The following is a 21,956-nucleotide window of genomic DNA, read 5'->3' on the forward strand; positions in this document are numbered from 1 at the left end:
CTACCTCTGTGTCGTCAGTGCACTCGTCGTCCATAAGTAATATAATACTATACTATCCATCCATCTACATTGTATACCTGTGGTGGCTTTTTTTTTCTTCATACTAGTTTAGCAGTCTGCTGACAGTGTCCACCAGGTCCGTTATACAGTATATTAAATATATAAGCAGTACGGTAGGCCACGGCTGTACCTACCCCTGTGTCGTCAGTGCACTCGTCGTCCATAAGTAATATAATACTATACTATCCATCCATCTACATTGTATACCTGTGGTGGCTTTTAGTTGTGCGCATTAAAATATGGAGAACAAAAATGTGGAGGTTAAAAAAATAGGGAAAGATCAAGATCCACTTCCACCTCGTGCTGAAGCTGCTGCCACTAGTCATGGCCGAGACGATGAAATGCCATCAACGTCGTCTGCCAAGGCCGATGCCCAATGTCATAGTACAGAGCATGTAAAATCCAAAACACAAAAGATCAGTAAAATGACCCAAAAATCAAAATTAAAAGCGTCTGAGGAGAAGCGTAAACTTGCCAATATGCCATTTACGACACGGAGTGGCAAGGAACGGCTGAGGCCCTGGCCTATGTTCATGGCTAGTGGTTCAGCTTCACATGAGGATGGAAGCACTCATCCTCTCGCTAGAAAAAAGAAAATACTTAAGCTGGCAAAAGCACAGCAAAGAACTGTGCGTTCTTCGAAATCACAAATCCCCAAGGAGAGTCCAATTGTGTCGGTTGCGATGCCTGACCTTCCCAACACTGGACGGGAAGAGCTTGCGCCCTCCACCATTTGCATGCCCTCTGCAAGTGCGCCTCTTTTTTTCTTTGCGTCATGTGCTGTTTGGGTAGTATTTTTTTGAAGGGCCATCCTGCCTGACACTGCAGTGCCACTCCTAGATGGGCCAGGTGTTTGTGTCGGCCACTTGGGTAGCTGAGCTTAGTCACACAGCTACCTCATTGCGCCTCTTTTTTTCTTTGCGTCATGTGCTGTTTGGGGAGTATTTTTTTGAAGGGCCATCCTGCGTGACACTGCAGTGCCACTCCTAGATGGGCCAGGTGTTTGTGTCGGCCACTTGGGTCGCTTAGCTTAGTCACACAGCTACCTCATTGCGCCTCTTTTTTTCTTTGCGTCATGTGCTGTTTGGGGAGTATTTTTTTGAAGGGCCATCCTGCCTGACACTGCAGTGCCACTCCTAGATGGGCCAGGTGTTTGTGTCGGCCACTAGGGTCGCTTAGCTTAGTCACACAGCTACCTCATTGCGCCTCTTTTTTCTTTGCGTCATGTGCTGTTTTGGGAGTATTTTTTTGAAGGGCCATCCTGCCTGACACTGCAGTGCCACTCCTAGATGGGCCAGGTGTTTGTGTCGGCCACTTGGGTCGCTTAGCTTAGTCACACAGCTACCTCATTGCGCCTCTTTTTTTCTTTGCGTCATGTGCTGTTTGGGGAGTATTTTTTTGAAGGGCCATCCTGCGTGACACTGCAGTGCCACTCCTAGATGGGCCAGGTGTTTGTGTCGGCCACTTGGGTCGCTTAGCTTAGTCACACAGCTACCTCATTGCGCCTCTTTTTTTCTTTGCGTCATGTGCTGTTTGGGGAGTATTTTTTTGAAGGGCCATCCTACCTGACACTGCAGTACCACTCCTAGATGGGCCAGGTGTTTGTGTCGGCCACTAGGGCTTAGCTTAGTCACACAGCTACCTCATTGCGCCTCTTTTTTTCTTTGCGTCATGTGCTGTTTGGGGAGTATTTTTTTGAAGGGCCATCCTGCGTGACACTACAGTGCCACTCCTAGATGGGCCAGGTGTTTGTGTCGGCCACTTGGGTCGCTTAGCTTAGTCACACAGCTACCTTATTGCGCCTCTTTTTTTCTTTGCGTCATGTGCTGTTTGGGGAGTATTTTTTTGAAGGGCCATCCTGCGTGACACTGCAGTGCCACTCCTAGATGGGCCAGGTGTTTGTGTCGGCCACTAGGGTCGCTTAGCTTAGCCATCCAGCGACCTCGGTGCAAATTTTAGGACTAAAAATAATATTGTGAGGTGTGAGGTGTTCAGAATAGACTGGAAATGAGTGTAAATTATGGTTATTGAGGTTAATAATACTATGGGATCAAAATGACCCCCAAATTCTATGATTTAAGCTGTTTTTTAGGGTTTTTTGAAAAAAACACCCGAATCCAAAACACAACCGAATCCGACAAAAAAAATTCGGTGAGGTTTTGCCAAAACGCGTTCGAACCCAAAACACGGCCGCGGAACCGAACCCAAAACCAAAACACAAAACCCGAAAAATTTCCGGTGCACATCACTAATTATAATGCATTCCAGTTCATTATATACCAAATTATAATAATCAGGTCCGGGAGCATAACTAGATATGTTGAAGGCCACAAGGCTAATGTTTGTAATTGTCTCTATGTACCATCCAGTGGTGAAAAAATAAGATTTTACTTACCGGTAAATCTATTTCTCGTAGTCCGTAGTGGATGCTGGGGACTCCGTAAGGACCATGGGGAATAGACGGGCTCCGCAGGAGACATGGGCACTTTAAGAAAGAATTTAGATTCTGGTGTGCTCTGGCTCCTCCCTCTATGTCCCTCCTCCAGACCTCAGTTAGAGAAACTGTGCCCGGAAGAGCTGACAGTACAAGGAAAGGATTTTGGGAATCATGGGTAAGACTCATACCAGCCACACCAATCACACCGTATAACTTGTGATAACTTTACCCAGTTAACAGTATGAACAATCACAGAGCATCAGATAAACCCTGATGCAACTATAACATAACCCTTATTTAAGCAATAACTATATACAAGCATTGCAGAAGAAGTCCGCACTTGGGACGGGCGCCCAGCATCCACTACGGACTACGAGAAATAGATTTACCGGTAAGTAAAATCTTATTTTCTCTAACGTCCTAGTGGATGCTGGGTACTCCGTAAGGACCATGGGGATTATACCAAAGCTCCCAAACGGGCGGGAGAGTGTGGATGACTCTGCAGCACCGAATGAGCAAACACAAGGACCTCCTCAGCCAGGGTATCAAACTTGTAGAACTTTGCAAAGGTGTTTGAACCTGACCAAGTAGCCGCTCGGCAAAGCTGTAATGCCGAGACCCCTCGGGCAGCCGCCCAAGAAGAGCCCACCTTCCTTGTGGAATGGGCCTTAACTGATTTAGGCAGCGGCAACCCAGCCGCAGAATGAGCCTGCTGAATCGTGTTACAGATCCAGCGAGCAATAGTTTGCTTTGAAGCAGGCGCCCCAAGCTTGTTGGAAGCATACAGGATAAACAAAGATTCTGCTTTCCTGACCTTAGCCGTTCTGGCTACATAAACCTTCAAAGCCCTGACCACATCCAGTGACTCGGAATCCCCCAAGTCAGTAGTAGCCACAGGCACCACAATAGGTTGGTTTATATGAAAGGATGAAACCACTTTCGGCAGAAATTGTGGGCGGGTCCGCAATTCTGCTCTATCCGCATGGAAAACCAGATAAGGGCTTTTATGTGACAAAGCCGCCAATTCTGACACACGCCTAGCCGAAGCCAAGGCTAATAGCATGACCACCTTCCACGTGAGATATTTTACTTCCACCGTTCTGAGTGGTTCAAACCAGTGTGATTTCAGGAAACTCAACACCACGTTAAGATCCCAAGGTGCCACTGGAGGCACAAAAGGGGGCTAAATATGCAGCACTCCCTTTACAAACGTCTGAACTTCAGGCAGAGAAGCCAGTTCTTTTTGAAAGAAAATGGATAAGGCCGAAATCTGAACCTTAATGGAACCCAATTGAAGGCCCAAAGTCACTCCCGACTGTAGGAAGTGAAGGAAACAGCCCAGCTGGAATTCCTCCGTAGGGGCATTCCTGGCCTCACACCAAGCCACATATTTTCGCCATATACGGTGATAATGTTGAGCCGTCACATCCTTCCTAGCCTCTATCAGCGTAGGAATGACCTCATCCGGAATGCCTTTTTCTGCTAGGATCCAGCGTTCAACCGCCATGCCGTCAAACGCAGCCGCGGTAAGTCTTGGAACAGACAGGGCCCCTGTTGCACACGTCCTGTCTTAGAGGCAGAGGCCACGGGTCCTCTGTGAGCATTTCTTGCAGATCTGGATACCAAGTCCTTCTTGGCCAATCCGGAACAATGAGTATTGTTCTCACTCCTCTTTTTCTTATGATTCTCAGCACCTTGGGTATGAGAGGAAGAGGAGGAAATACATAGACCACCTGGAACACCCACGGTGTCACCAGTGCATCCACAGCTATCGCCTGAGGGTCTCTTGACCTGGCGCAATATCTCTGCAGCTTTTTGTTGAGGCGGGATGCCATCATGTCCACCTGTGGCAGTTCCCACCGACTTGCAATCTGCGTGAAGACTTCCTGATGAAGTCCCCACTCTCCCGGGTGGAGGTCGTGCCTGCTGAGGAAGTCTGCTTTCCAGTTGTCCACTCCCGGAATGAACACTGCTGACAGTGCGCTTACGTGATTCTCCGCCCAGCGAAGAATTCTGGTGGCTTCTACCATCGCCACCCTGCTCCTTGTGCCGCCTTGGCGGTTTACATGAGCCACTGCGGTGATGTTGTCTGACTGAATCAGAACCGGTTGGTCGCGAAGCAGGGACTCCGCTTGACGTAGGGCGTTGTATATGGCCCTTAGTTCCAGGATGTTGATGTGAAGGCAAGTCTAATGACTTGACCACAGCCCTTGGAAATTTCTTCCCTGTGTGACTGCCCCCCACCCTCGGAGGCTTGCATCCGTGGTCACCAAGACCCAGTCCTGAATGCCGAATCTGCGACCTTCGAGAAGGTGAGCACTCTGCAGCCACCACAGGAGAGACACCCTGGCCCTGGGGGATAGGGTGATTAACCGATGCATCTGAAGATGTGATCCGGACCACTTGTCCAGTAAGTCCCATTGGAAGGTCCTCGCATGGAACCTGCCGAAGGGAATGGCCTGGTATGATGCCACCATCCTTCCCAGGACTCGAGTGCAGTGATGTACTGACACCTGTTTTGGTTTTAATAGATACCTGACCAGTGTCATGAGCTCCTGAGCTCTCTCTATCGGGAGATAAACCCTTTTCTGGTCTGTGTCTAGGATCATGCCTAGGAGAGGCAGATGAGCTGTTGGAACCAACTGCGACTTTGGAATATATAGAATCCAGCCGTGTTGCCGTTACACTTCCAGAGAAAGTGATACGCTGTTCAGCAACTGCTCTCTTGATCTCGCTTTTATGAGGAGATCGTCCAAGTACGGGATAATAGTGACACCTTGCTTCCACAGGAGCACCATCATTTCCGCCATAACCTTGGTAAATATTCTCGGGGCCGTGGAGAGACCAAACGGCAACGTCTGAAATTGGTAATGACAATCCCGTACCGCAATTCTGAGGTACACCTGATGAGGTGGATAAATGGGGACATGAAGGTATGCATCCTTTATGTCCAGAGTCACCATAAAATCTCCCCCTTTCAAGCTTGCAATGACCGCTCTTAGCGATTCCATCTTGAACTTGAACCTTTTCAGGTATATGTTCAGGGATTTTAAATTCAATATGGGTCTGACCGAACCGTCCGGTTTCGGGACTACAACATGGTCGAATAATAACCCCCTCCTTGTTGAAGGAGGGGAACCTTGACCACCACCTGTTGAAGATACAATTTGTGAATTGCAGTTAACACTGTTTCCCTCTCGTGGGGGGAAGCCGGCAGGGCCGTCGGTGAGGGGGCATCTCCTCAAAGTCCAGCTTGTATCCCTGTGACACAATATCTATTGCCCAGGGATCTAACAGGGAGTGAACCCACTTGTGGCTGAACTTACGAAGGCGTGCCCCCACCGGGCCTAGCTCCGCCTGTGGAGCCCCAGCGACATGCGGTGGATTTTGTAGAGGCCGGGGAGGACTTCTGTTCCTGGGAACTAGCTGTGTTGTGCAGCTTCTTTCCTCTGCCCCTGCCTCTTGCAAGAAAGGACGCACCTCGGACTTTCTTGTTTCTTTGTTCGAAAGGCTGCATTTGATAATGTCGTGCTTTCCTAGGCTGTGCAAGAATATAAGGCAAAATATCAGAATTACCAGCTGTAGCTTCTCCACACAATCCTTAGCCTTCCATATGCCTCTTAAGTCGGCATCATCTGTCCATTGCATATTCTACAGGACACGTCAAGCAGAAATTGACATAGCTTTGACTCTAGGACCCAGTAGACTCATGTCTCTTTGGGCATGTTTTTTATATATATATCTCTTAAGACAGCATCTTTAATATATATCTCTCTCTCTATCTCTCTCTCTCTCTCTCTCTCTCTCTCTCTATATATATATATATATATATATATACATATATATATATACATACTAGGGTCTCAATCTCTGCTGATAAGGTACCTGTCCACGCTGCCACAGCGCTATAAACCCTTGCCGACACAATCGCCGGTCTGAGTAGTGTACCAGAATGTGCACGCTATCTGCAGGATCCCTGAGGATAGCTGTTACGTCAGGGCTACCTTTTGGGCCAACGTGACACCCTAGGGGAAGATTCCCATCGTATCCTGGCCCTAGTAGGGAAAGGATACTCCCTGAGAATTCTTTGTGGGAAACTGCAGTCTCTTGTCTGGAGATTCCCACTCTTTTTCATCATGAGAGGAGGGAAATTTACCTCAGCTTTCTTCCCCTTAAACATGTGTACCCTTGTGTCAGGGACAGATGAGTCATTAGTGATATGCAAATCATCTTTTATTACAATAATCATATATTGAATACTTTTCTGCCATTTTGGCTGTAACTTTGCATTATCGTAGTCAACACTGGAGTCAACCTCCGTGTCGATATCAGTGTTTATTATTTTGGATAGTGATCATTGAGAGACTCTGAAGGTCTCTGCGACATAGGGACAGACTTGGGTAGATTCCCTGTCTGTTCTCTAATCTTTTGTGCAATAAATTCACCTTAGCACTTAATTACACATATCCAAACAGGTGTCGGCGTTGTCGACGGAGACACCCTCTCACACACATATTTGCTCCATCTCCTCCTTAGGGAAGCCTTTTACCTCAGGCATGTTGACACACACGTACCGACACACCACACACTCAGGGAATGCTCATCTGAAGACAATTCCCCAATAAGGCCCCTTGGAGAGACAGAGAGAGAGTATGCCAGCACACTCCCAGCGCTATTAACCCAGGAATAACACAGTAACTTAATGTTAACCCAGTAGCTGCTGTTTATATTGATTTTTGCACCTAATTATGTGCCCCCCCTCTCTTTTTACCCTCTTCTACCGTGTAACTGCAGGGGAGAGGCTGGGGAGCTTCCTCTCAGCGGTGCTGTGGAGAAAAAACATGGCGCTGGTGAGTGCTGAGGAAGAAGCCCCGCCCCCTCGACGGCGGGCTTCTGTCCCGCTTTCATGTACAATTTTTGGCGGGGGCTCATACATATATACAGTGCCCAACTGTATATATGCAAACTTTTGCCAAAGAGGTCTCTAATTGCTGCCCAGGGCGCCCCCCCCCTGCGCCCTGCACCCTTACAGTGACCGGAGTATGTGGGTGTAGTGTGGGAGCAATGGCGCACAGCTGCAGTGCTGTGCGCTACCTCAGTGAAGACTGGAGTCTTCTGCCGCCGATTTCGAAGTCTTCTTGCTTCTTTCACCCGGCTTCTGTCTTCCGGCTCTGCGAGGGGGACGGCGGCGCGGCTCCGGGATCGGACGACGAGGGTGAGATCCTGTGTACGCTCCCTCTGAAGCTAATGGTGTCCAGTAGCCTAAGAAGCAGGACCTATCTGCAGAGAGTAGGGCTGCTTCTCTCCCTTGAGTCCCACGATGCAGGGAGTCTGTTGCCAGCAGAGCTCCCTGAAAATAAAAAAACCTAACAAAATACTTTCTCATAGCAAGCTCAGGAGAGCTCACTAAACAGCACCCAGCTCGTCCGGGCACAGATTCAAACTGAGGTCTGGAGGAGGGACATAGAGGGAGGAGCCAGAGCACACCAGAATCTAAATTCTTTCTTAAAGTGCCCATGTCTCCTGCAGAGCCCGTCTATTCCCCATGGTCCTTACGGAGTCCCCAGCATCCACTAGGACGTTAGAGAAATATACATTACACATGTAACTGTGACAGATAAGGTGGCCCCTCTCAGCTCTAGGCCCCATAGCAGCTGCTCTCCCTGCACCTATGGTAACTACACCCTGTATATAACACATGTAACTGTGACAGGGAAGGTGGCCCCTCTCAGCTCTGGGCCCCATAGCAGCTGCACTCCCTGCACCTATGGTAGCTACACCCTTGTATATAACACATGTAACTGTGACAGGGAAGGTGGTCCCTCTCAGCTCTGGGCCCCATAGCAGCTGCACTCCCTGCACCTATGGTAGCTACACCCTGTATATAACACATGTAACTGTGACAGGGAAGGTGGCCCCTCTCAGCTCTAGGCCCCATAGCAGCTGCACTCCCTGCACCTATGGTAGCTACACCCTTGTATATAACACATGTAACTGTGACAGGGAAGGTGGCCCCTCTCAGCTCTGGGCTCCATAGCAGCTGCACTCCCTGCACCTATGGTAGCTACACCCTGTATGTGGGTTCACTACGGCTGGCCGGCGGTCGGGCTCCCGGCGACCAGCATTCCGGCGCCGGGAGCCTGACCGCCGGCTTACCGACAGTGTGGCGAGCGCAAATGAGCCCCTTGCGGGCTCGCTGCGCTCGCCACGCTACGGGCACGGTGGCGCGCTACGCGCGCCACACTATTTTATTCTCCCTCTAAGGGGGTCGTGGACCCCCACGAGGGAAAATAAGTGTCGGTATGCCGGCTGTCGGGCTCCCAGCGCCGGGAGCCCGACTGCCGGCATACAGAAGACCACCCCTGTATGTAACACATGTAACTGTGCCAGGGACGGTGGCCCCTCTCCGCTCTGGGCCCCATAGCAGCTGCACTCCCTGCACCTATGATAGCTACACCCTGTATGTAACCAGAGCCGACCCTAGGCATAGGCAAACTAGGCAAATGCCTAGGGCATTTAGTATGCTTAGGGGCACCAGCAGCTTCTGCTGATTAAAATGATATGCGGCATGCCTATATTCTGTGGAAATCACTGTAATGTAGCATTTCATATGCAGATACAGCTGCAGTCGCACACAGAATATAGGCATGCTGCATATCATTTTAATCAGCAAAAGCTGCTTGTGCATCCTAGCCACATAGTAATGCAAATAAGATGCATTTTCATAAACAAAAGGCACCCCAACATTAGCAGAGCTGCCAGCTGACTCATGCCTGGCATGTCCTGCAGAACTAGCGGCGGTGCTAGGGGGCACCAGCCAAAATCTTGCCTAGGGCATCATATTGGTTAGGGCCGGCTCTGTATGTAACACATGTAACTGTGACAGGGAAGGTGGGCCCTTCTCAGCTCTAGGACCCATAGCAGCTGCTCTCCCTGCACCTATGGTAGCTACGCCATTGACTGGTAGCATTAGACACTTCTTTGCAGATGACTGAGCACAGTTCTCATGTATATAGTACTGGAATATAAACATTTACTGCTCTGTGTCTATATTATACACTGCATATGTCTTGCATTACATAAACACTGATTCTTGTTTCCATTATGAGAAATCCTCACATTTACCTCTTATGTACCCCTTACTGTGGAAGATCAACATCCCCCGGCCACAAAAAGTTTGATGACAGCGACGTTACATGGAACTAACATTATTAGTCTATGAAATGACCACTATACCTGGAACAAGATGACAATCTTATTATAACATGAATGGGTCTATTCAGAAAACAGCCCCAAAAAATACTTAAGTATTTTCTATTACAGTTCACGGTAGCGATAGAAAATATTCTTTGGGGCTATTTGTCAAAATAAGAACTCACCAGGGCTGGCGGTGCACACGGACCCTCCGGGACGGGGCTGCCAGGTCGGCACAGAGTGGGGCGTGATGCGGCACAATGCCAAGATTACCGGCATTGTGAGGTAGGAGGTAACATCGGACCCCCTGGACCGTCCACTCGTGGACAACTGCAGGGGTAGGGGGTGTTGGCAGCTTCTGAGGGGTGCGCAGGGGGATGGGGGGGGTGTGTGTGTAGGATGTTGGCATCTGATCGGGAGACTTAACTACGCTGCCGGGCGGCCTGGAGCGCCGCCTGATTTTTTTATAACATCCCGGCCGTTCTGGCATGTATGCAGTATTATTCACAGTGGCACACAATCTGAATTTGCTGTACAGGAAGACATGTCCAGGCTCCTTTGCTGCAATCCTTCTTGTCATATAACCGTGCCTGTTCTCATGGGAAAGCATTCACAACTGCAGGATAATGCTATTCCCAAATGTTATTCTTGTACTCCCAGTCATCCTCACGTCACAAGTTACAGTATGTTTGTGTTGCAAGTTCCCACCATTATTCCGCAGAATGGTGACAGAGACTCACAACACAGACATCAAACAGACCAAGCACTTCAGCCATAAAAGTACCCTATACTGTCATGGCTGACATGCCTGGTATGTTAAACTTTGCATGTCCCGCTAATCTCCAGCATAAAGGGTCCTGCGTGTCTTGTATAACCTACAACATAAAGATCCATTGACAACGGCACATTACTGCATCCTAAGCTTTGGCCACCTGTATCTTTTAATAAATTGCTGCCTTATTATCTAGCTTTGGGCTGCTCCTTTCTGTGTTTCATTTTCTTCCAATGGGCAATGCAATTTATTTGTACTGTATTATTAAAATCTGCTGGACTTTTCACAACTGTCTGCCTGATTCTAAGTAGTTCCCAGCAGTGATATTTTACACTTGTGCATGCATCTAAGTCGCATCACGCATGTGTCCTGATTATGTTTGTATAAAGTCGCAGATATCTAGATGCGCTGTTGCAGAAATGTTAGGGGCGTTCCTGGACGGTAACTGGGAGTGGCTAGATAGTTGCAAGGAGATGGGAGTGTCGCAGCTGTGTCGCTGAAAGAAGTTGCAAGTTTCGTTGGTGCGACAGATGGTGGTGTCTAAAGATGCAGCAGATGGTAATGCAGTGCTGGTCGATGCTGTGAGTGGACATCTTCGCTGGCTCCACCCCCTTTATTAAATGCCATTTAGCTGTCTGGGACTGTTGTGCCGCTATGTTATATTGGTATCCATTGCCACGTCCTGATAATAATAATAAAACACCACCTTCTTGTGATTATTGTACGTTATGTGTAGACCTTCCAGTGCCTTTAAATGCAAAAATAAAGTGAAACACCTACAGGTATGGGTACTGGATGTAAACAATAGTTTCCAGTGTCAGACATTTGCATTTGTATCATAGCACATGCAAAATGCATCTAGAATCTATCAGTGGGGATGAAATCCTAAACTGTCCTCACTCCCATATATGGTATGCCTTGGGTCCATGCATGGCTTATCTCCCATAGTGTAACGTTCGTAGTGCGTCCAACATGGCTGCCTCACCTGGTACGCTCGTGGATGGGATGAGAAATACAAGGACCTGGCGGGTATGCCTACTCCTAGTGTTAGGACGCTGCAACTACCCATTTTGTGTCATCTCTGCTTGGCGTAACCTATTCTGCCTAAGGTAATCCAACGTAGTGCACTCAAGATGGCTGCCTCACCTGGTTCCTTTCGTGGGTGGAATATATTTCCCATGGAGGTTATTGCCCAAAATATCTGCAACAACCCTGCATTATGCTTACTGTGCTCTCTAGGTTTTTGTTGATTTTCATTATTTCTGTGTGGTTCTCTACTTGCTGCAATATCAATTACTTTTTGATGTCTGTAAAGCACCTTTGTGTTGTGCTGGAGAAAATAGCTATATTAATAAAATTATTATTAGTATTATTATTTATTTATTTATTTTTTTATTAACAGTTTCTTATATAGCGCAGCAAATTCCGTTGCGCTTTACAATTGGATATAACAATTATATAATAAAACTGGGTGATAACAAACAGTCATAGAGGTAGGAGGGCCCTGCTCGCAAGCTTACAATCTATAGGGAAATAGGCATTGATACACAAGGATAGGTGCTATCTATTACATAGTTGTTCGCCAGATTGCAAAGGTTCTAGGTGGGCTGTATGATATGGTTATACAGCAATGATGAACCGGGGTCGAGAGGAAGGGAAAATGAAGAATGAGAAGACATGTGAGGATATGTGTGGACCAGTGCCGTAACTAGACATTTTAGCGCTGTGTGCAAGAAACAGCCTCAGCGCCCCCCAGCGCCCCCCCCCCCCCCCCCCCACCATATTTAAAATAGGGCCAGTGTGTGCTGTAGGTGTGCGCCCAAACTATAGGGGTGTGGCTTTATGTGTTAGGGGCGTGGCAACAAAATAATACCAATTCATATTACCCTGCACAGTGGTCTCCATTAATCAAATGATGCCACTTATACACATTACGCCAGGTAGAGCCCCATTTTACACATTACTCCAGGTAGAGCCCCTTTTCCACGTTATGGCAGGCAGAGCTCCCTTTTACATGTTACAGCAGGCAGAGCTCCCTTTTACACATTACAGGCGGTTCTCTGTCCTCAATAATTATGTACCGTGGGCCGAGAACACTCGGCACACACCTCGCTATGGCCTGAACAAAAATCATGAGAACTTGGAGGTAGGCAATGTCTGCTCCCCAGCTATGGTGGCATCACAAGTCCAAGCATGCTCTATCATGTAATGTCTGTCAGGACATGATGGGACTTGTGGCTCCACAGCATCAGGACCCAGGCACTTCTCTCCTCTCACCTTTCTAAGGGCTGGCATGAAGAGTCCCTACCACTTGCTGCTGTTCTGCTCACCCAGTTGTAGTTGTGTGACTGCTGCATGATCCTGATCTCATGGGACACTGTCAATCCATTGCCCGGAGACCAGACCGCTCACTGACAAGCACAGGCTTGGGCAGAGGGTCTGCTTACACGCAGTCCAGGAGCTCGCAGGCCGCTCACTGCCACTGTGTGTGGTTGTAGATCTAGAGATTTTCAGCCGGCATGTCCCCTGGGAGTACAGGTCTTCTACAGGAGTGCAGAAGATAGTCACTGTAACCTCCAGGCAGGAGGGGGAGGACATGACTGCCGGGTTGCCGTTGTATGCACTGCATTGTAACTCTGGCAGGAGTGGGTGCGAGGTGAGGGGAGGATCGGGCACTACAGCAACCCGCAGCTCACTTTAACCTACGGTGGTGGTGGCGGCGGCGGAGGGGATTGGGCAGTATTGCCGCGGCTCATTATAACCTCTGGTGGAGGGGGGGGCAAGTGGTTTGGCTGTACTGTAAGATCATGTTTCCGAGGGTAGGGGCAGGGCTTTACTGTCTGCGGCTGCACTTTAACTACCGCAGGCTCACATTGCATTGCGGAACTACGGGTGTTACCAGTGGTACTGCGCCCACAGTGCATGTGCGCTGTGTGCCAGGCACCGCTGGCACACACCTGGTTACGGCCCTGGTGTGGACTGTGCAGAGTGGATGCAATTTGATAGGAAAGTTTATGAAAGTTATGTGGGCGGTTCTGGAATTTGATATGCTTGCCTATTATTATTATTATTATTATTACCTGAGCTTATAGGCCTCTGATTGGTCAGCTGGTGAATAATTGGCTGTGACAAACTTTAACTGACAGTTGTTAATATTCTCAATGGAGTCTTCTTGCTACTATTGTTTGAGTTATAATTTTTATTTCTATATTACTGTTCTAATTCACTTGCGGCACAGGCACTAAATAACAACATATACCCACGGTCACATATACCTTTATATATAAAGCTATGTTATTAATGTTAGGACATTGTATTGATTTTTTGGCTCTGGGATGCGTCATCGGCCGCCACTGTTGTGTCCTTGCAGTTTACTATAGATTCAATTCTATTTGTATTACTGTAATTAGATTTGGTATTTTAATACATCCTTCTCTACTGAATTATTCAGTTGCTGGCAAGGATGGCAGTTTAAAGTACTATTTATAAAAAAATATATATTTCGTATATATCTAATTATAGTCGCTCTTGAAAAACATTCTTACCAAATGCGTCTGATATACAGTAGATTGTGAACAGTGGGCAAGTTCAAAGTACGGAAACTTTTTATCTTTTGAGAATAACTGCATTTCCCTGCAAGACTCTATACACAATGAACTGCGTAGAAACAATATTAAGATATTCTTTGGCATTCCAACACTGGGGAAGATTATTCAAAGCTTGGAGAGAGTACCAACCAATCAGCCCCTATCTGCCATTTTTTCAAACACAGCCTGTACAATAACAGAAGCTGATTGGTTGGTACTTTATCTCTCTCCGCGGGAGTATTTTTGTAAATGAAATACAGAAATTTACTATGCTTCCCTGTTTTGGGGGATTGTGTTTTCTGATGGTGTATGCAATCGTATTTTACAGGAGTGTTAGGCGAGAATCACCAAACACTCCCATAAATGGCTGGTTTTGAGTCCTGTCTGTTTTATTCAAATGCGCCCGTATTCCAGTCCGTGTTTGCAAAATGTACATACAGTACACAGTTGTTACTGAAGTGATACAGTATGTCATTTCTTATGAAAATTACAACCTTTAAATGTTACCAAAGAAAGGTTTACGTGACAATTTTTTATGATTCATGACTAGAAAACCCATTTAGATATTTTCATTTTTAAGTATCCATGGGAAAGGTATATGGGTATTTATTTGATTATATGGGTAACTCAAATAAAAAAAAAAAAAAAACAAGTCATAACACCTTCACATTTAACCCCCCCCCCCAAAACCTGTGTATATACAGTTTATTAAGTAAAAACTAAAATGAGCATGTCTGGTTATGGTATCCAAAATTATTGGGAACTTTTTTTTTATTGTTGTTTTTTAAATAATAAGTATATTGTTTATGCTTAATGGGGGTTTTTGTTACAAAAGAAATTTTCTATTGTAAGCAATGAAATCATCACGGGTGATTTAGCAGACACGCTGCTGGTGAGGTGGGTCCATTTGAAACATCTATTTTGGGGGCGAGTTTGGACAATTCCCAGGTGTGTTTGCAAACACGAATCTTGGTAAATTTCCGCGTTCTGTTGTTTTCTATCAAAAGTACTTTTAGAGTTTGGTCGATGGTGTATTTGATCGTATTTGTGATTACACCAGTGTTATGAAATTCTATTTGAGCCAACTCCCCTGAGTTTTGTCTTTGGTAAATGTCCGTGATTGAAAAATAGACCAGACACTCCCATGTTTGCAAATTTGGACGGAGCTCAGTAAATTTACCCCTTAGTCTGTCACACTCCAAGGTTTTAACTACAAAAAAGTTTGCCTACTAGATATAATGAAAGGTGTGTCAAAAACGCCTTTACAGAGCGTTTTCGACACACCTTGGTAAAGGTGGTAAAAAAGCATTGTTACATCCTAAACCAACCAAAGGTTCCCAAACCTGGTCCTCAAGATACCTAAAGGTCCAGGTTTTAAGGATAACCAAGCTTGGGCAGAGATGACTTAGGGGCCAATTTATCAAGCCTTGGAGAGTGATAATAGCACGGTGATAAAGTACCAGCCAATCAGCTCCTAACTGTCATGTTACAGGCTGGGTTTGTAAAATGACAGTTAGGAGCTGATTGATTGGCACTTTATCACCGTGATATTTATCACTCTCCAAAGGCTTGATAAATCTGGGCATTAATTCGTACCTCAATCAGTTTGATATGACCATCTGTGCTCAGACATGGGTATTCTTAAAACCTGAACTGTTCTGGTATTGAGGACTGAGTTTGGGAACCTCCGTCCTAAACATTGGTTTGGAAACACCAATGGTGTCTGATGTTTTTACTTTTTACTTGAAGTAAACTACAGTAGCTAATTAACAACACGCAACGCAAGAGATTTAAACATGATACCTCCTGTACCATATTCACACGGGATCAGTATGAAATACCTAAATCAAAATTCAGACGGTCAAAATACCAACAACAATTGACCTATGGTCAAAACGCCGACAGGGTAAAAATACAGACATTTAAAATGTCGACAGGTCAAAACGTCGACACATCTTTTTCATAATTTTGCGTGTATGTCGACATAGGTCGACGTGGGCACCGTATAAGTGTACAGTGTCCCCTCGCATGGCTCGCTGCACTTGGTACACTATTATATTCCTCCTCCAGGTCCACTGGGATGGTAAAGTATGAACAAGTCGGTTTCGATGAAAAAATCATGAAAAACTCATGTCGACTTTTTGAACTGTCGACATTTTAAATGCCAGTATTTTGAACTTGTCTGTATTTTAAGTGTCTGTATTTTGACCGTCGGTATTTTGATTGTAGGTAAATTGACTGCATCCCATTCATACATTACCTTGTGAGCTATCATTGGTTTTTGTACACTTCATCACTCAGTTACATCCCCTGTCTTTAAAAACACACAGTGCTCAGCATACCATACTCAAATACACGCTGCACTGCAGGTGGGGCGGATGTAACATGTGTAGAGAGATTTCGATTTGAATGGGTCATGTCCAAATCTAAATTGCAGGATAAAAACAAAGCTGTCCAGCATGTGTGGGCTACATGCAAAAGCAGCCAGTATTTATCCTGCATGCAAAACCAATAAATGTACTCCCCCCCCCTCCATCCCCCCTGGTATTGCAGCATGGTTTGCCCAGACGTACAGTTATTTGCTCTTTCTTGCTTTACTCTGACCTCAGTATTACCCCTTTTACATTGCACATATAACCCGATATCGACACGGCATATTGCCAGGTCGACACGGGTCACTGGGCCTAATCCAGACCTGTGCTAAATTTAGCACATCTACGATCAAGCACACTGACATGCGGAGGGACGCCCAGCACAGGATTAGTCCGCCCCACATGTCAGGCCCAACCCCCCCGCACCAGTACAAACGCATTGCACAGCAGCGATGCTTTCATGCTGCAAGAGTAGCTCCCTGCCAGTGCAGCTCCTGTGCACTGGCAGGCGCTACTCGTCGCTGTGAGGGTCGCAGCGGCTGCGTGTGACGTCACTCAGCCGCCGCGGCCCGCCCCCCCCCCCAACGGTCCGGGCACACCTGCGGTGCCCGGACCACGCTTCCTAAATGGAAGCCCACCGCCGCCGGTCTGCCCCCTCCCGCCCAGCAACCGCCTCTGCCTGTCAATCAGGCAGAGGCGATCACGGGGCTAAGACAGCCGTCGGCTGTCTGGCATGTGCCGGCGCACTGCGGCGTCGGCGCATGCGCAGTTCAGACCTGAGCGCTGCTGTTCAAAAACACACAGCAGCGATCAGGTCTGAATTAACCCCTCTGTGCGATGTGAAAGGGTCAGTCCTGAATTCCTGGGCCGGCTGACCCGGTAATTCAACCCGGGTAATAAGAAGGTTTATTCCCGGGTAATTACCAGGTCAGGCGCACTGTGAATGAGGGGAGGGGAGAAAGGGGGTGTGGTTCATCAAATCGACAGTGTCTAGGTCGACAATGTTTAGGTCGACCACTATAGGTCGACAGTCACTAGGTCGACATGGATGGAAGGTCGACAGGGTTTCTAGGTCGACATGTGCTAGGTCGACAGGTCTAAAGGTCGACATGATGATTTTTTTTTTTCGGTGTCGTTTTCTTCGTAGAGTGACCGGGATCCCAAATTAGTGCACCGCGTCCCATCGCATGGCTCGCTTTGCTCGCCATGCTTCGGGCATGGTGCCTTTGCTCCGCTACCGCTTCGCTCGGCACACTTTATCGTTCCAATCGTAGTCCACGTGGATCGTTAAGTATGAAAAAATTCAAAAAAAGAAAAAAAATGTGAAAAACTCATGTCGACCTTTAGACCTGTCGACCTAGCACATGTCGACCTAGAAACCCTGTCGACCTTCCATCCATGTCGACCTAGTGACTGTCGACCTATAGTGGTCGACCTAAACATTGTCGACCTAGACACTGTCGATCTTCAGACCGGATCCCGGAGAAATGATCATATTGAAAGCACAATGGAGAAGAAACCACAGATATGAAATGTATGGAAATGACACACTGTAGGAGAGGTCAGTGTCTGTCCTTTGCTATTCAGTAGTTAATTCTTCCCAGTCTGGCAAATCAGGAAGATCTGAGCTGGACTGGCGAGTGTGTGAATACGGGGGTGTATCGGTGGGTCGGGTGTGTGATGCGATTTGTGTTCAGGCCAATGCCATGTAAACAGCATGGCATCATTTGGACTTTTGCATTGTGCTTTGCTTTTCATCAGAACTTGGTTTCCGTGGTATCCGGATGGTAGATCGACATGGATTAGGTTGACACAGGGAAAAGGTTGACACATTAAAATGGTCATCACGGGTCGGGTCGACATATGAAATGGTCAACATGAATTATTTTTAACTTTTTCATACTTTACCATCCAACTGGGCTATGATTGGGAATAGTATCCTTGCCCGCAGCAAGGGGACGCAGTGCGCTAATGGGGGTTTCTGGTCATGATATGCAAAAAAACGACACCAAAAAAAGAGTAAAAATGTCATGTCAACCTTTTCATGTGTCGACCTGTCCCGTGACCTATTGACTGGCGACCTAATCCGCGTCGACCCATTGGTCCATAACCGTTTCCGTTTGCAGGAGCTTTCATTTTCTGTACGCTTTCTCTTCATTTGCCTCTGAGTTCCTAACTCATGATTTCATTATTTCTAGGGATAAGATGAATACTAGCTGCCAAGAAATGAAGTTTTCACATTTAAGATCTATAGAGACAGACAAATCTTCCTTCTGACTTTACCCTGTGAGGATTACCAGGTAGGAAATGTATTATTACTGTAAAAAAACAAATCAGATGATACATATCAGTGTTAAGCTTTGGGGAATTATTATTATCATTTATTTATATAGTGTCAGCATATTCCGTTGTGCTTTATTGGGTACATAGTCATAAAAGGTGAGAGGGCCCTGCTCGCAAGCTTACACTCTATAGGGAAATAGGCATTTGATACATGAGATTAAGGGGCTGATATATCATTAAATATTTGCGGGATAATTTGTCTTTATTTTTTTTTTTTTAAATGTTTTGGGGGAGTAGGGGGATCCGGTCTCTAGGTCGACAGTAACTAGGTTGACAGAGTCTCTAGGTCAACAGGGTCTCTAGGTCGACATGTTCTAGGTCGACAGATCAAAAGGTTGACATGAGTTTTTCACAATTTTTTTCCTTTTTTTTGAACTTTTTCATACTTAACGATCCCTGCGGACTACAATTGTGAATAGTAACCTGTGCCGAGTGCAGCAGGACCGGAGCGAGGCACCTTGCCCTTCGCTCGCCATGCGAGGGGACATGGTGCACTAATTGGGGTTCCCGGTCACTGTACGGAGAAAACGAGACAAAAAAGAACCCTAAAAATTTAATGTTGACCTGTCGACCTAGAGACCCTGTCGACCAATAGTGGTCGACCTAGACACTGTTGACTTAGTTACTGTCGACCTTCCATACCACACCCATCCACAGATGTACTACAGCGGGATCTCAGCAAACATCTCTAAGACCTGCCACGGTCCCTTTATTTTCATCAGCAAATGCAGCTCCAATGTTTCTATGGAAACACTATGCTGTGCTGCCGGATTTCCCCTCATTCCAGGGCTTGGCCATGATAGGAAACTCCATCTCCAGGTGGCATTACCCTATAGCAGCCTATGGGCTACTATTTCACAAACGTTTATGGAAGAGATCTTCTGAATGCCTCTCTGTCAGCTCCCGGTGACACTTTTGCACCATGGACCTGAACCAGGAAGCAGTGAGATAGCCTTATGTCATCACACTACTTCCAGCTCTTCGCCAGGACTAGCTGTTATCTGAGCCGGCCGCCTGGCAGGAGCAGAAAATAAAATTTGCGTGAAAATATTAATTTTCACGTTGTGAATTTACTAAAAAAAAAAATATTTTGCACATCCACATTAATATTATAATCCTTTATTTATATGGCGCCACAAGGGATCCGCAGCGCCAAATTACAGAGTACATAAACAAATGAGCAAAACAAGAAAACAGCAGTTACAGTACAAGACAATATAGGACAGGTATGGAAAACCCGGGGTTAGGTTCCATCAAAGGGAGTATGGAGTATCAGATAGTGTAAGTAAGAGAAGGAAACGCACATGAGAGGAGAAGGCCCTGCCTTTGCAAGCTTATAATATAAAAGGTGAAGGGCTGACAACCCGGGGTGACACAGAAGGGGTAGACAGGGAGCGTGGACAAGAGGGTTGAAATGTGGACTGTGATAACATGCCTGATAGCACTGCATATAAAAAGTAAGTAGTGATCCAGTCAGCAGCAAATCTCATCATTGCTGAGACATAATTAAAGTGATTACTATTATCATCTTTTAATTATATGATGACACAAACACTTGTCAAGATACAATAAGTACACATATAGAAGGTGAATAATATAGACAGTTACAGACAGGTGTGTTGGAAATGATATGTGTGCAGGTGTTAATATTACAGAGTTATATAAGCCATACCTCCCAACATTGGGGGTCATTCCGAGTTGTTCGCTCGTTATTTTTTTCTCGCAACGGAGCGATTAGTCGCTAATGCGCATGCGCAATGTCCGCAGTGCGACTGCGCCAAGTAAATTTGCTATGCAGTTAGGTATTTTACTCACGGCATTACGAGGTTTTTTCTTCGTTCTGGTGATCGTAATGTGATTGACAGGAAGTGGGTGCTTCTGGGCGGAAACTGGCCGTTTTATGGGTGTGTGTAAAAAAACGCTACCGTTTCTGGGAAAAATGCGGGAGTGGCTGGAGAAACGGAGGAGTGTCTGGCCGAACGCTGGGAGTGTTTGTGACGTCAAACCAGGAACGAAACTGACTGAACTGATCGCAGTTGCCGAGTAAGTGTGGAGCTACTCAGAAACTGCTAAGAAATTTCTATTCGCAATTTTGCTAATCTTTCGTTCGCAATTTTGATAAGCTAAGATACACTCCCAGAGGGCGGCGGCTTAGCGTGTGCAATGCTGCTAAAAGCAGCTTGCGAGCGAACAACTCGGAATGAGGGCCATTGTTCTTTAGTGAAGCGGGACACTCGCGCGGCGAAGCCGCTCGCGTTCCCGAAAAGGGGGTGTGGCCTATAAAAGGGGCGTGGCTTCGCATAAGGACCCGCGATCGCGAGCCACGCCCCCGTTTTCGTCACTGAGGGGGCATGCCCAGCGCTCTGTGAGCCGCTGGCATGCTCCCTCTCCCTCTGACTCCACTGAATAGACGCTGTGCGCATGCGCACAGCGTCTATTCACCGCTGCTCTGCTAAGCAGAGCAGCGATTGACAGAGCCTCCCAACTGACCCCCCACTGCGGGACACTGTGGCCCGCGGGTGGGACAGTCCCCAAAAAACGGGACTGTCCCGCGAAAATCGGGACAGTTGGGAGGTATGTATAAGCACACACCGGCTGAAACAATGAACAGCCCAGTTACGTAACCAGTGCTGTTGGGCTATTCGACTTTAAAAAAAGTCGAATTGAGATGCGGGAGCAGAGACAGGGGAGAGGAGGAGACGGGGAGAGCTGCGGTCAGACGGGGGAGAGCAGCGACTACAGCAGCATAGCCGGAGGATGTGTCACAGCCGCCGCTCACGGCAGCGTCCATCCTGCTCCAACAAGCGAGGTTTCGCTTGCTGGAGCCGGGTAGACGCTGCTGTGAGCGGCGGCTGTGATATCCTCCAGCTACGGTGCTGTAGCGCTGCTCTCCCCCGTCTGTCTGCGGCTCTCCCCCGTCTCCTCCTCTCCCCGTCTATGCTCCCGCATCTCAATTCGACTTTTTTTAAAGTCGAATTGAGATGGTCGAAAAGGGGGCCAAAACTTTTTCAACACAAGCACGCGGATTGGCAGCTATTCCGCCGATCCACGTGCATTTTGACAAGTCGAATTCATCGACTTGTCGAATAATTTGGGGTTATACTGAATAGGTCAGAACCCCTTCCAACCTAAAAAAGTCGAAAAACTGCCGTCTTTTCGACAGACGGCAGCTTTCGACTTCAATTGAATAT

The 21,956-nt window shown here is 47.0% G+C and overlaps 1 protein-coding gene across 1 annotated transcript in view; it reads left to right on the top strand.

Moving 5' to 3' along the window:
• Nucleotides 1-21,956, top strand: part of B3GALT5 (beta-1,3-galactosyltransferase 5) — a 77,252-nt gene that overhangs the window by 40,646 nt on the left and 14,650 nt on the right. The window contains exon 2 of the mRNA XM_063956592.1: nucleotides 18,621-18,722. The gene's annotated coding sequence lies outside the window, so the exon portion shown is untranslated. The remainder of the gene's footprint in view (nucleotides 1-18,620; nucleotides 18,723-21,956) is intronic.

The sequence above is a fragment of the Pseudophryne corroboree genome, chromosome 2 (genome assembly GCF_028390025.1).
Source record: "Pseudophryne corroboree isolate aPseCor3 chromosome 2, aPseCor3.hap2, whole genome shotgun sequence".
NCBI classification, from domain to species: Eukaryota; Metazoa; Chordata; class Amphibia; order Anura; family Myobatrachidae; genus Pseudophryne; species Pseudophryne corroboree.